Genomic DNA, 15,032 nt, shown 5'->3' with positions numbered 1-15,032 from the left:
ATCATCATCATCATCATCATCACCATCATCATCACCATCATCATCATCATCATCATCATCATCATCATCACCATCATCATCACCACCACCACCACCATCATCACCACCACCACCACCACCACACCACCACCACCACCCCCACCACCACCACCACCATCACCACCACCACCACCACCACCACCACCATCACCACCACCACCACTACCATCACCATCATCATCACCATCATCATCATCATCAACAGCAACAACAGCAGCAGCAACAACTAACATTATCAGCAATACGTACAGATTGCGTCGTCTAGTAAAAGGCAAAGCTCCTGGTCAACGGTGCAAACGTTGCGGTTTCGATTTCCAAGTGTCCAGTTGTAAACAATATGACTTGAATGACAGATCGACTATTCAGGAAACGCCCCACTATCCTAACATCGACTCTCAGAGTATCTCCCCATAGATTCGAGACCTTTATAACTGAATAAAAAATATCTATCCAGCTAACTAGTTAGCTGTTAGTCTCTCTCTCTCTCTCTCTCTCTCTTCTCTCTCTCTCTCTCTCTCTCTCTCTCTCTCAAACTAGCTATCTATCTATGTAGCTGTCGATCTATCTATCTATCTATCTATCTATCTATCTATCTATCTATCTATCTATCTGTCTGTCTGTCTGTCTGTCTGTCCGTCTGTCTGTCTGTCTGTCTATCTATCTATCTATATCTATCTATCTATCTATCTATCTATCTATCTATCTATCTATCTATCTATCCATCTATCTGTTATCTCGCTCTCTCTCTCCCTCTATCTATCCATCTATCTATCGGTTATCTATCTATCTATCGATCGATCTGTCTATAGATCGATCTGTCTATCTAACTGTCTATCTATCTGTCTGTCTATTTATTTTCGCCAATGAAAGTGAAAGAAGGTCACCTAACCACAAGGAGTGGAATTTGTATTTGGATTCCTACCTGCGATATTCTAGTCCATTTCTTCGCTTCTCTACGAGTCTCTCCTGTTTCGTGTTTCGTTAACAGAACCAATATATTGATTTCTAAATTGCTTCATTCCCCAAAACATACCGAAGAACCGCAATTTGGTGCTTGTTGTTTATGTCGCTGCCTTCTGTAACACTTCTTTGTTTTATAACAGTGATCCACTTCCATAACATTCGACTCTGCTTCACGCAGCGGGGGACGTTCAACTCTGTACTAGAAGCCAAAGAAACACACGTCAGATTCATTGTGCTGCCACTGCTTACGCTAATGAAGTATGTCACTTTAATAGAACATTGAAGAGAAGGCGGCGAGCTGGCAGAATGGTTAGCACACTGGGAAACATACTTAGCAGCATTTTGTCTGTCTTTAAGTTCTGAGTTCAAACACCACCCAGGCCACCTTTACCTTCGGGGCCGATAAAATAAGTACCAGTTGAATACTGGGATAAATGTAATCGAATTAACCACTCCTTGGCAGCTGGCGAGTTATATCGTCTGGCAAGCTATAGCACTTTGTGAAACGTAACATGAATGGATCTCCGATGGTGTCGACGATGATTGAATTACTTCCTCGTTGAATAAATATTAAAGTGGTTAAGTACTCAACAGACAAGTGCGCCCTTTACATGATTTTCCAGTAGAATCAGTGTGATATAGTTTGTCAAGGGTGGAACTTTGTATCCATCCGATGGGCTTCAACACATTTTCCGTTTATCTAACTTCATTTCTAAGGTTTGACTCGGTTCACTGGACTGGTACAAGACATTTGCTTATGACACCATGCAGTGGGGTCGAACTCGCGAACTCGTGAGTACGAAGCAAACTTCTGGACCATTCGGCTATGCAGCGCCCTGGTAAATTGTTCCATCAATACTTCACCAGAACAAATACAACTGACTACGTTTTAAGCTCCATCTCAGCAAAACTGCTATCTCTTCTCTTGCCGCAGACAGATTATCTTAATTAGTAGCAGCAGCATCCTTCTGAAATATGACCATTTTGAGAACTATCTTTATATAACAGTGACCTATAATTGTGTTCCCCATAGGCGGGGGCCAGGCACCCCCTCCCCCGAAGTGGGGGACAATGAGGACTGAAAAGGAGGCGGGCAAATTGCTATGTTTAATGACGGGAAAAGGGTTTAAAACTAATAAACTTGACCAATTCCACGGCGAAGAATGAACTTATAAAACGGTTGCAAGTTTTGTTTCCTAAAGAGTTGAGGTGGGACCTGGTCCTGGTATTTATCCGATTAGGAATCGCTGAATTATTTGATCGTGTGAATGTTACCACTCATGTATACCAGGTACTTGATATGACGGTTAATATATACGACCTCGTGAAATATATCTTCCTGTATCCCCTTGAGAAATATATAATCTTGTGAACTTTCGTACAGTATACCTTCTGGTAGACTATACCACATGAACACTATACCTTGTCTGTGCAATAGCATCTTGTGTAACCAGATGTGAACGATACCATGTTTATATTAAAATGAACTATGATTTGTGAAGTATAGTATGTTGCGAAGAATATCATCTTGCGAACCATATCACTTTGGATTTGGAAGGAACTATACAACGTGGGAACCATACAATATTGCGAACTATGGCATTTTCTATAGTATATCATGTTGTGAAAGTAAGCCATACGTGATAAACTATAGCGTGATAATAAACTATAGCGTGATAAACTAATAAACTATAGCACCTGTGAACTGTCCTGTCTGGACAAAACAATGAATGATGCATTTCTGGGAACAATACCACGCATGAATTACACCATCCTAAGTCGCAATCGTGTGTGCTTAAATAGATCTGGTTTATGATTTGTGCTACGAGAAGGAAAACGATGCCACAGAAGCGCCACCAGTGTTCTACAGGTCATGAGGCAAAACATTGTGGTCTGGAAGGGACATACCAATTGAATTTTGGAAGCAGGATCTATAAGAAGGGAAGGGATTCCTGGGGTTACTCAGCAGATCTTCCAGATTGGAAACCGCATCCAGCAATCCTCAACTCACTGCGAAAAATCAAAGAATAGAGAAATCTCGTATCTACAAGATTGAGAAAAACAAAAACAGAGAGAATCTGACTTCAAAGTCAAAGTTCTGGCCATAGAAGTGGAGGCGAGATGATTTGTAAGAAAATATGCCTACGATCTCAAGAACGACTCTCAGTTTCTGGGAAAAGACGGACCGGGTTCTTAAGGCAACAGCAGAATCAGTTGAGGAGAGTTCCAACTGGATCTGAACAAGGAGGAATGAAAATGAACTTCTGAAAGCAGAAGTTAATTTGTGTCCATCATATATTTGTAATTGATTTTTCAACAACAAATCATAAATTTCATTGAGTCAAACCAGTGTTTGAATAACTTTTTATTCCCATGATAGCGATGTCCCAAATCATATACCCTATCCATGACATTTCTCCAGATTCCATCAAAACTGATATCATTGTGCTTGTCTTGTACAATTTCCGAAAATCTGATTCAGTTAGTTTATATCAAAATCAATTCGCTTTGGTGCACTTCCACGATTCACGTGAATTTTCTCAGGAAACCGAAATTCGAATTCAGCCCGAGCAAGTTTACGGTCAATGTCACACCCGTCTCTACTAACATAAAACACGTAGATTGTAGACATTTGGCGTATCAGACTTTTGAAGGAAGGATAAAATCAATCATGTGATCTTTCTCTGAGTGTGGATACCTCCATGTCATTTCATGCCACGATTTGTGCATGAAAAGCGTTACAGAATTTTAAATTAGATACAGAGCAATGTTGAGGTGCAATCCATTGCAATTGTCATGTCTGCCACGGCAGCCAAATGCACTCCAAGTCTTAAATCGTTGACCAACACGAGTATTGGAATCTTCCAGAGCAATTAGTTTGACCTGAGTATGTGTATCAGAAAAAGTATGACTGAGTGACTCCCAGAAAGATGAGGCTGCATTCCCGTTTGCTCGAAGAGTTTGTAGACCAAAAGAAGAAAGACATTTTAGTCGCATGCCCGTGGGATTCTTATCTTCCTTATTCGATTATTTATGCCGTTTGATCGCTCTAAATCTTCCATTAGACTGATTTATGCAGCAAATCCAACAGATACGTTTCTTTTAATAAAATAGAATATTGTGAAGCCAGAGGAAGCTTCTGACAAATGGCCTTCGTCAAAAAGAGGAATTTCGGAAAATATTGCTCCAGCCATGTTGTGATGTTCGCTGTTAAAAGGGTTTTTAATTTTAAAATAAAAACCTTGTGCTAAGTCTTTGTTCATTCCTGATTTTGATGAAACGCCGTTAGACACAGAAAACCAACCAGCATCAGAGGATAGACAGGTTTAAATGCATCTTTTCTAGCACCTTCTCCCCCCCCCCCCCCACCACCACCACCCCCACTACCGCCGCCGCCGCCGCAGCCACCACGACGACCACAACGACGACGACGACGACCACCACCACCACCACCAGCACCACCGCCACCACTACCCACCACCACCACTCGCCATGTGGCTAGTGGGCACCTCTCATTGAAGGGACGTGATAAGTCGAAATCACGTGGTCTGGCAGTCCCGACGCCCATGGCAAACGATTCTCATCTGCTAACGACGTAAATTCGCGGGCTTTTATTATGCCCCATGAGTCTAAATGAGACGACCTCTCAAGGCGAATTCCGCAGTCTTCAAGTTTCTAACAGAACAGCCACCTTAAGCTGGATATAAAGATTGCTTTTTGATATTAATACTGCCTCCGCCGCAAATAATTCTATCTATCTATCTATCTATCTATCTATCTATCTATCTATCTATCTATCTATCTATCTATCTATCTATCTATCTATCTATCTGTCTGTCTGTCTGTCTGTCTGTCTGTCTATCTATCTATCTATCTATCTATCTATCTATCAGTCTGTCTGTTTGTATATACATACATATAGGCATACATGCAATATACATGCACACATACACCCGCACACATACATGCATCATATATCCATGTGTACATACCTGCATTCATACCCACATACAGATACATAATACACATACATACATACATACATACATACACACATACATAGGTACATACATACACACATACATAGGTACATACATACATACAAACATACATACATACACACATATATACATACATCCATCCATCTATACATACATACTTTTAGACACCTGGCCATCGAGGAAACAATATTTTTCGAATCGTTCTTCTTATATCTACAAGCTGTACACCACCGACGAAGGAAGAAAAGAACTTTATTAAACTTGGAATCTCAGAGAAATTCCCATAACCATCCAGCAAATTCGATGGAGCATGATAGCAGTTTGATTAAAGTTTGGAAAACCTGAAGGAAATTTGAAGAAAGAACACACACAGATGGGATATTGGAAACATCTTAGGATTCTTTATTACTGTTCTTCTCCAGATAGCTCTCTCTCTCTCTCTCTTTCTCTTTCTCTTTCTTTTGCCCTTTCACCCTCACTCTCTCCCCTCTACCTTTTCAACATTTTAAAGAACAGAACAGCTTCTAGGCTATCGATCGATCTGCTAGAAAAAGCAGCCAAATCTCCTTCAGACTTGCGTAACGAAACGACGCATTTATCTTTTACTTTTTACTTGTTTCAATCATTACACTGCGACCATGCTGGAGCACCACCTGAAAGAAATTTGAGTCGAACGACTCGACACTATTACTTAATTTTTTTACTTATTATATCGGGTCCTTCCGCCGAACCGTTAAGTTACGGGCACGTAAACACACCAGCTTCAGTTGTCAGGTGGGGGTGGGGGCAAATACAGACATGGAGACACTCTCACACACATACGGCGGATTTCATAAAGTTTCCGTCTACCAAATCCGCTCACAAGGTTTTGGTCAGCCCAAGAGTATAATATAAAATTCTTGGCCAAGGTGCTACGCTGTGAGACTGAACCCAGATCCATGTGGTTGGGAAGCAAACATCTTACCACGCAACCACGTCTGCGCATATTTGATAGAACTGAATGAGTTTATGTGAAAAAGCAGAATGATTAGGGCTGGTGAAAAGCGTTTTATCATCAAGGTCGGCTCAACCAAGGTTGACTTGACATGGGGCTAAGCAGCAGCGGCAGCAGCAGCAGCAGCAGCAGCAGCAGCAGCGGTAGCAGCGCCGGCGGCAGCAGCAGCCTTTCGGATTCTCCCATCCCCAACTCTTCCTAATATTTAGATATCAGAAGGCGGCGAGATGGCAGAACCGTTAGCAGGCCGGGCGAAATGCGTAGCCGTATTTCGTCTGCCGCTACGTTCTGAGTTCAAAATCCGCCGAGGTCGACTTTGCCTTTCATCCTTTCGGGGTCGATAAATTAAGTACCTGTTACGCACTAGGGTCGATATAATCGACTTAATCCGTTTGTCTGTTCTCTGTGTGTTTAGCCCCTTGTGGATAGTAAAGAAATAGGTATTTCGTCTGCCGTTACGTTCTGATTTCAAATTCCACCGAGGTCGACTTTGGCTTTCGGGGTCGATAAATTAAATACCATTTGCGTACTGGGGTCGATCTAATCGACTGGCCCCTTCTACAAAATTTCGGGCCTTGTGCTTAGAGTACAAAAAAATATTTAGATATCAGGTAAGTTTCAACTAAAAAAGCAAACAACATCGACATTGGCGTGTGGTTAAGAAGCTCGTTTTGCAACCATGTAGTTTCGGGTTCAATCCCAGTGCGAAGCACCTTAGCCGAGTAATGTCTTGTGAATAACTTTAGTAGATGGAAACTGTGTGGAAGCCTGTCGTGTTTGTGTGTGTGTGTGAATGTGTAAGTGCGTGTGTGTCCTTGTATTTGTGTTTGTCTCTCCATCGTTTGACTACCAGTGTTGGTTCGTTTACGTCCCGATAAAGTTGCGGTTCGGCAATAGAGAACCGATAGAATATGTACCAAATTTCAAAAAGATAAGTATTATGGTCGATTTGATCAACTAAAATTAGCTTTCAAGGCGGTGCCCCAGCATGGCCGCAATCCAATGACTGAAAGCAGCAAAATGGAAAAAAAGCCGCTTCAATTTTTCTTTCATTTTTTGTTTCGCTTTGTTTCTCCTTCGAGATGAAGAATGAATCTTCGAAAGATTTTCCCATTTCCTGAGTGTCAACCTAAAGCACTTGGTCTTTGTTTTACCTCGTCTTCACGTGCTTCTTTCTTCTTTTCCACTTCTCTGAATTTTTTTCTTCTATCCGACGAAGAGTCATGCTCGAAATGTCATTTCTATTCCTATCTTTCCAAATAAAATTTCACCGAGCGTTAAGCTAGTATATTCACTGAGTACGTTCAGCTGACCTTTTGGTTTTTCCTGTTTTTATTTTAATTATGGATTTGTCTCTCTCTCTCTCTCTCTCTCTCTCTCTCTCTCTCTCTCTCTCTCTCTCTCTCTACACACACACACACAGACACACACACACACACAAACACACACAATTTTTTTGAGAAAGAATATGATTAATCAGAAAGTTAAGCTTTGCACTTAGAAGTGCTCAAGAGGAACTGGAGACAAAAGATATATAAACGCACACACACACACACACACACACACACACACACACACACACACACACACATATATATATATATATATATATTTCGATAGGTGAATGAATTATCCTATGTTTACCGTCAACATGGAAAATTCGATGAACCGATACCAGGGTAGCAAATTCACGTCAGAAACACGGTTGAAGCGACCTGTCCAAGGGTAGAAACTCCGGGTTCATGTGCAGAAATTTGTGTGTTATATATGAATAAATAAATGAATGGAGTTGAACGAAGATGTTAACAAAATTCCTTTACTCTCGACATATGTTTCGAAGACAACATGGTTTTATTCCAAAGGAATATATAATATATATATATATATATATATATAAATAATAGCGAAGGAATATATAGAATATATATATATATATATAAATATATAGCGAAGAGATGACACAATATAAGCAAAGAAATTTGAGAAATTTGAAAGAAAATACGAAACTGGTTATTTCCCCCAAAACAATGTTACTATACGCCAAATTTTCTAACATTTTTCTACAATAACGATTTAAAAATATTATTTGACCATAACACAAGTCATCTGTAGTTTTTACACTCTATTTTGTCTTGCTTTTACATACCAACTCTTTCACCTATATATATATATATATATATATATATATGTATATATGTGACCGCGTGTGTATCGTTGGCGATTTTTTTTCCTCCATCTTCCCTTGGATCTTTCCTTTTCCTGTTTCTGACGAAGAGCTCCGCTCGAAACGTTAATCCTCCTTCTTCCTTTCCTTCCTGAGCGTCCAATAACACTATACTTGTTCCACGTCCTCGCGTTGTTGTGTTTTTCTCTTTGTGTTTTCATGTTTGGATTAACTATATATATATATATATATATATATATATATATATATATATATATATATATATATATAATATATATATATATATATATATATATATATATATGTAAAAAGTAAAAAATATATACAACCTGGGACAAGAACGTGAAACACCTAGAAGACGACACAAGAACCACAGGACGGGACATTCGAAGCCCTCAGTCATCAGTCAAGAACCGGATCATCTTCGCAATTTCGGCTGATTACATACTTTCACATATACATATGTGGGTGTGTGTGTGTATGTATATATCTATGCATTAGTTTTACACACAATTTGTCTTCACCAAATTCACTCTCAAAGCTTTACTAATTTTGCCGAAGGTGCCGCGCAGTGGGACTGAAACTAAACCCGTGTTGCTGCACAATCAAACCTAAAGTGCATTATTGAAATTATTTCCTTCAGTGTAAAAACAGTAACTTTCAATCCATTCTTATTCCTACCTAATAATGGTCAATCAATCATTAAAGAGCGACTGCTGTTTAAGACTCACACAAATTTTCTCCTCCACTTTATTTCGTCTCCAGGAGAAAGTGTGGCTGTGTAATAAGAAGCTTGATTTCCAACTAAATAGTTCTGGGTTCAATCCCACTGCGTGGCACATTGGCAAAGTGACTTTTGCTATAGTCTCAGGCCAATCAAAGCCTTGTGAGTGGATTTGGCAACTGGAAACTGAAGGAAGCCTGTCGTATATACATAAATACATACATGTATAAGTATATGTGTGTGTGTTTGTGTTTGTGTATGGATGTGTGTGTGTGTGTGTGTGTGTGTGTGTGTGTCTGTTTTTATTTCACCCCAACCGCCTGACGAGCCGTATTAGTATATTTACGTCCCAGTTACTTACCGGTTCAGCAAAAGGGACCGATACAATAATTACCAAACTTAAAAAAGTACTGGGTCCGATTGATTCAGCAAAAAATTCCTCCAGGCGGCATTCCAGCATGGCCGCGATCTAATAAGGGAAGGAAGTAAAAGATAAACGATGTAAGTTACTAATTAACACCTGACACTCTTCGACCATTTTAAACGAATCTTTGTTTCTGTCGCTATTCTTAGTGGAAGACCTTCGCCAATTCGACAGATGCCAAACATTCACTTCAATAATCACTCCACTTAAGTCTACCACAACCACTTAAATAGCGTCAGCGCTATCACACACGCACGGATAAACACGATGTACACATTACATAAGTGTTCAAGTGTATTCGATGTGTCTCTCTGTGTTTACGTGTGTCTGTCTGTGTGTGTCAGGCGATGGTAATTTATGTTCGGAGTTGTATCTCGTTAGTCAATGGAATTTCTTTGGTGATCACCACTAGTAATCTAAAGTAATTGTTCGCTGGGAAACCTTTTCTACACACTATGATTTATTGAGAGTCGACATTAATGAATCGAGAGGTTGGTGGCCGTCAGGTTTGGGTTGATGAATGTCTCTTTAAATTGAAGAGATTCCGGAAGCATCGAGTCTTGTGTTGACCCTTTTCACACCACATCTGCCCACAAGCACTATCTATCTATCTATCTATCTATCTATCTATCTATCTATCTATCTATCTATCTATCTATCTATCTATCTTCTTCTATCTATCTAGTCTCATAATATATCTATGATAGATATATATATATATATATATATATATATATATATATCATATATATTATATATTATTATCATATATATATATATATATATATATATATATATATATATATATATATGTAGGTCCCGGGTTGAGTCGGGGTTAACCACAGTAAATAAAGTACTCAATACAAAGCAGAGTAAAGTAATTTATTTTATAGAAGGAGCTTCTACAGGACTAGAACTGTTCCATTCAGATGAAATCTTCAGGAAGATTTCATCTGAATGGAACAGTTCTAGTCCTGTAGAAGCTCCTTCTATAATATATATATATATATATATATATATATATATATATATATATATATATATATATATACATACACACACATGTACACACACCACATATATGTATATATATATACATATATATCTATATGTACATATATAGGGTCTGGATTTATATCAGGTTTTTGTCGATCTGACAAATGCCTTTGATACCGTTAATAGAAATGCACTGTGGAAAGTCATCCAGAAACTTAGGTGTCCTGAAAAGTTCCTTGCTTTGGTTAGGTCTTTTCATGAAGACATGAAGGGTAGAGTTAATGTTAGAGGAAAAATGTCGGAGCCTATCTCAATACAAAATGGAGTGAAACAGGGGGATAATCTGGCACCGACCCTATTTGCCATATATTTTGCGATGGTCTTCTGTATTGCCTCCAGAAACTGCAGATATGGTGTTTACATCCATTATCAAACCTCAGGCAGCATATTTAATATCAAGCGCTTTGCTGCAAAAACAAAGGTATTTACCTCTATCATAAGAGACTTTTTGTATAGAGATTGATATGCAACACATTTTGAATGCATTCTTTGATGCTTGCACTGCCTTAGGATTGACAGTCAGTCTCAAGAAAACTGTTGTCATGTACCAACCTGCCTCTGGTAAGCAGTATACTGTATCAAATGTCTATGTGTATGGTAAACTACTTGATGTAGCTGATCAGTTTGTCTACCTGGGAAGCACTGTTAATATATATAGCAATTTGGATAATAAAATTCCATACAGAATTAGGAAAGCAAGTGATGATTTCGGAAGGCTAGAAAGGCGCCTCTGGAGTCGGCGAGACATATGCAGAAAGACAAAGATAAAGGTGTACAAGGCATGTGTGCTCTCTTCTCTTCTCTATGCCTGCGAGACGTGGGTCACATATCGATACAACCTTAAACAACCGGAACGGTTCCATGAGATGTGTCTCAGGCGGATCTATGGCATTAAGTAGAAGGACCGTATCAGGGATCTCGAGATATTGGAAAGCTCTCGGTGTAAAAACCAAAAAAACCAAACAGATACTGAAGGCTTTTGTAACTTTAAAGTATTTGAATCCAGATCCAAAACAGTCGCAGTGGCTTAAATTGAGGCAATGATGTCTTCAAGTTATCTCCCTTGACAGGTGATCTTCATCCTTTGTAAGATATGTGCAGGTATGATTTATTTCGCATTATGTTGAATCTAATAAATCAAGTAATTTTAAAAGTCTTGTCAACGCATATGAATATACGAAATGCCTCTTGTGTAGCAATCTGTGTACGTAAATACAATTTCATACAAACAGAGAAAATAAGGTATCTACGCAGTTTGTCATAAACATATGTTGTTACAATTCAACAGTAATTATTCTCATTGAGGTATAAAAGTGTACACACACACGCTCGCGCGCGCACACATGCACACACATTGCATCAAAATCTGATGATTTATAACTGGCTATTTTCCTGGCGCTCTGACACCTCGTCACTCATCGTACATTTCTTTTTACTTAGTTTTATTGACATTCTACATTCCAAATGTATTGAGTCCTTTTCAGAAAAGTGGATAAGATAAACTCCTCCTTTTACACATACACTACATACACAATATACATTTTATATATATAATATTATATATATATATATGTAAATGTATGTTGTTATATACTTTAGTTAAATATATTCGATAAGAATATTATATACTGAATTTATTTTGAGTACTCTTTTGTATCAAAGTATAATACTATTAAAGTATTTCTATATTTAATACGAGAGATAATATATATATATATATATATATATATATATATATATATAATATATATATATATAATATATATATATATATAATATATATATATATATATATTGATAAAACGGTAAGATACAAAAGAAAGAAAGAGACCGATATTATGTAAATAGAGGAATTTATCTGTAAATGTATTATGTGACAATTATTCGGTAACCAAGATAAAACTCCGAGGTGGAAAGAGATGGTGGCGTGGATTTCCACCTCCTCGGCATCCGAAACTCGGAGTTTTATCTTGGCTACCGAATAATTGTCACATAATATATATATATATATATATATATATATATATATATATATATAATATATATTATATATACATACGCAGCCACGCACAATCAGCCCTTCTCACATTGGACAAAATCGTTGTGTATACGGTTACGCAGGTCTGGCAAGTCTCGTCAATGTCTTCCATCATACGATTTAAAGAGGTTTGTTCAGCTGAAGCTTTTAATTATTTATTTGCCATTGATTAACTGAAATAAAATGCAGTTTTCGTTGTGGTCGCTTCTACCAGAGAGATTTTACTTCCAGCTACATATCCTATTTATCCACCGGCCGAATATTTCAGAACTAATATTTTGGACACAAGCCTAACAGGAACCATAAATTTTATCTTAAAATATGGTATACTTCCAAGTGCACCAATTACTATTGGTATCACGTCCACTCTCTTCATTGACCACAACCTTCCTATTTCCTACTTCAAATCGTCATAGTTGTTTATTTTTCCTTCCTTCACATTGATCCTGTTGTAACTGAGGCATTATTATTATTATTATTATTATTATTATTATTATTATTATTATTATTATTATTATTATTATTATTATATTATTATTATTATTTATTTATTTATTTTTTAATATACAAAATCATAATACAACAGCTGGCAGAACCGTTATCGCACCGGATAAAGTGCTTTGCAACATTTCTTTCGGCTTAATGTTCTGAAGTCCTTACTTTGTCGTGTCTTCGCGTGGCTTTCGTTTCAGCCTTTCTTAGTTTCGTCTCGGCCTTTTCTTAGTCTCTCATTAGTCTTTTCTTTGTCTCGGATCCTGCTATTTTCCGAACTTGGCCTTTCCTGTGTCCCTTTTCTTGTCTGCCCAACGTCTTTCATTCTTATCGGTCTTTTCTTTGCCTGACCTCAGACTCAGTTTTCTTTTCTTGGTTCCAAGTAGATTTGCTTCACTCTCGTCTTTCTATCTTTTCTAGTCTTTTTTCTCTTGGTCATGGTGATTCCTTGGTCTCATCTCGATCTCTTCTTAGGATGGTCTTGGTATTTGTCTCAGCCTTTCTTGGCTTTGTCTCAGTTTTTTTTCTCTTTTTGTTTTCTATTGGTTTGATCTTATTCTCGTCTTGGTCTCTTCCAAGGCTCCTCTCCTCCATCTTGTGTTGGTCTCATCTTGATCTTTCCTTAGTCTAGTGTCATTCTTTTCTTAATCTTCCTGCCAATATTTTCTTAGTTCTCGGTCTTTTCTTCGTATGATTTGGGTTTCGGTTTTTTTATGTCGATTTTCTTCTTGGTCTGGTGTCGGTCTTTCCTTACTTCAATCTTTTTTTGCTGGTCTTTTCTTGGTCGTCTGCTCTTCGTCTTGGTGTTTACTTACTCTTAGTATTTTTCCATCGGGTTTCGGTCTTTCCTTCCTTTCGGTCTTTTACTTGGTTTGGTCTCAGTGTCAATCTGTTCTTCGTCTGGTTTTCCTCTTGGTCGTTTGTCTCGATGTTCCTTGCTCTTCTCTCACTTCCTTCATAGTCTGCTTTTCGCCTCTTCCTTGTCTCATTTCGGTTTCTTATTGGTCATAACATTTTCCTGGTCTTCAGCCTCCTCTCAGTTTTAACTTGGTCTCATCTCACTCTTTCCTCGAACTGGTCCTGAATCTTTCTCGATCTGTTTTGGGTCCGTTCTTAGTGTCGTTCAGTTCTTCGTCCGCTCTCGGTATTGGTATGTTTTCGCCTTTTCACGTTTTCTGTCTTTTCTTGAATCTTTTTTTTTTATTTTTGCCATGGCATGGTCTCGTTTCGGTCCGTTCTTGCTTTACTCTTTGCCTGGGTCATTTTTGCGTCTCACTCTTTTCTTCTTTTCTTGGTCTCGTCATGGACTCACTCTCTTCTGGTCTTTTTCAGTTCGTTGTCTCTTTTAGGCATCTGTCTTTCAATTGCAGTGTCTTACTTCGTCTGTTTACTACCATATCCTGGTCTGTTTTTGGTCTTTTCTCGCTGTCGGTCTTTCTCGCTGTCGCGGAGTCTGTCGTTTTTTATATCTAGTTTCTATTTTCGTCTCTATCTTTCCTCGCTTTTCCCTCGATTTGCGCGTACTTTAAATGAAGGACCTGTTTCGATCAAATCCTTATATAATTTGAAAAGAATTATGTAATTTGTACAACAATGGCAGTGTGAAGGCTGTGGGAGGTTTCCAAATAAAACTAGACATTGTACATATGACTAATGTTATGATGTAAAAAGCGCCATTCCGTGGAGAATTCTTATATCTGTTTCGTAACAGGCGGTCCTTTAGGCATTTTGATTTCGTAATAATATTTCTAAATAATATCTTCTACGTTGAACTGAAGTCCTTCTGGACGAGATAATGGCGAGGAAATATATCAGGTAATTCCCACCTCGAAGCACTGCGCTGATTCAGTGGTTTCGTAGTTATTACGCAATACTATAACAGCATAAGAAAATCACACTATCCGCTTCACACACACACACACACACACACACACACACACACACACACACACACAACACACGCACGCACACACACAGACACAGACACACGCACACACTTACACACACACAGACACTCGTGCATACAAATAATATACACATATACATTCTGTGTATAAGCAGGTAACAATGTATATATTATATTATATAATATAATATATATATATATATATATACA

This window comes from Octopus sinensis, linkage group LG17 (assembly GCF_006345805.1).
Source record: "Octopus sinensis linkage group LG17, ASM634580v1, whole genome shotgun sequence".
NCBI lineage: Eukaryota > Metazoa > Mollusca > Cephalopoda > Octopoda > Octopodidae > Octopus > Octopus sinensis.
The sequence above is the reverse complement of the archived record's forward strand: the minus strand, read 5'-3'. Positions refer to the sequence as shown.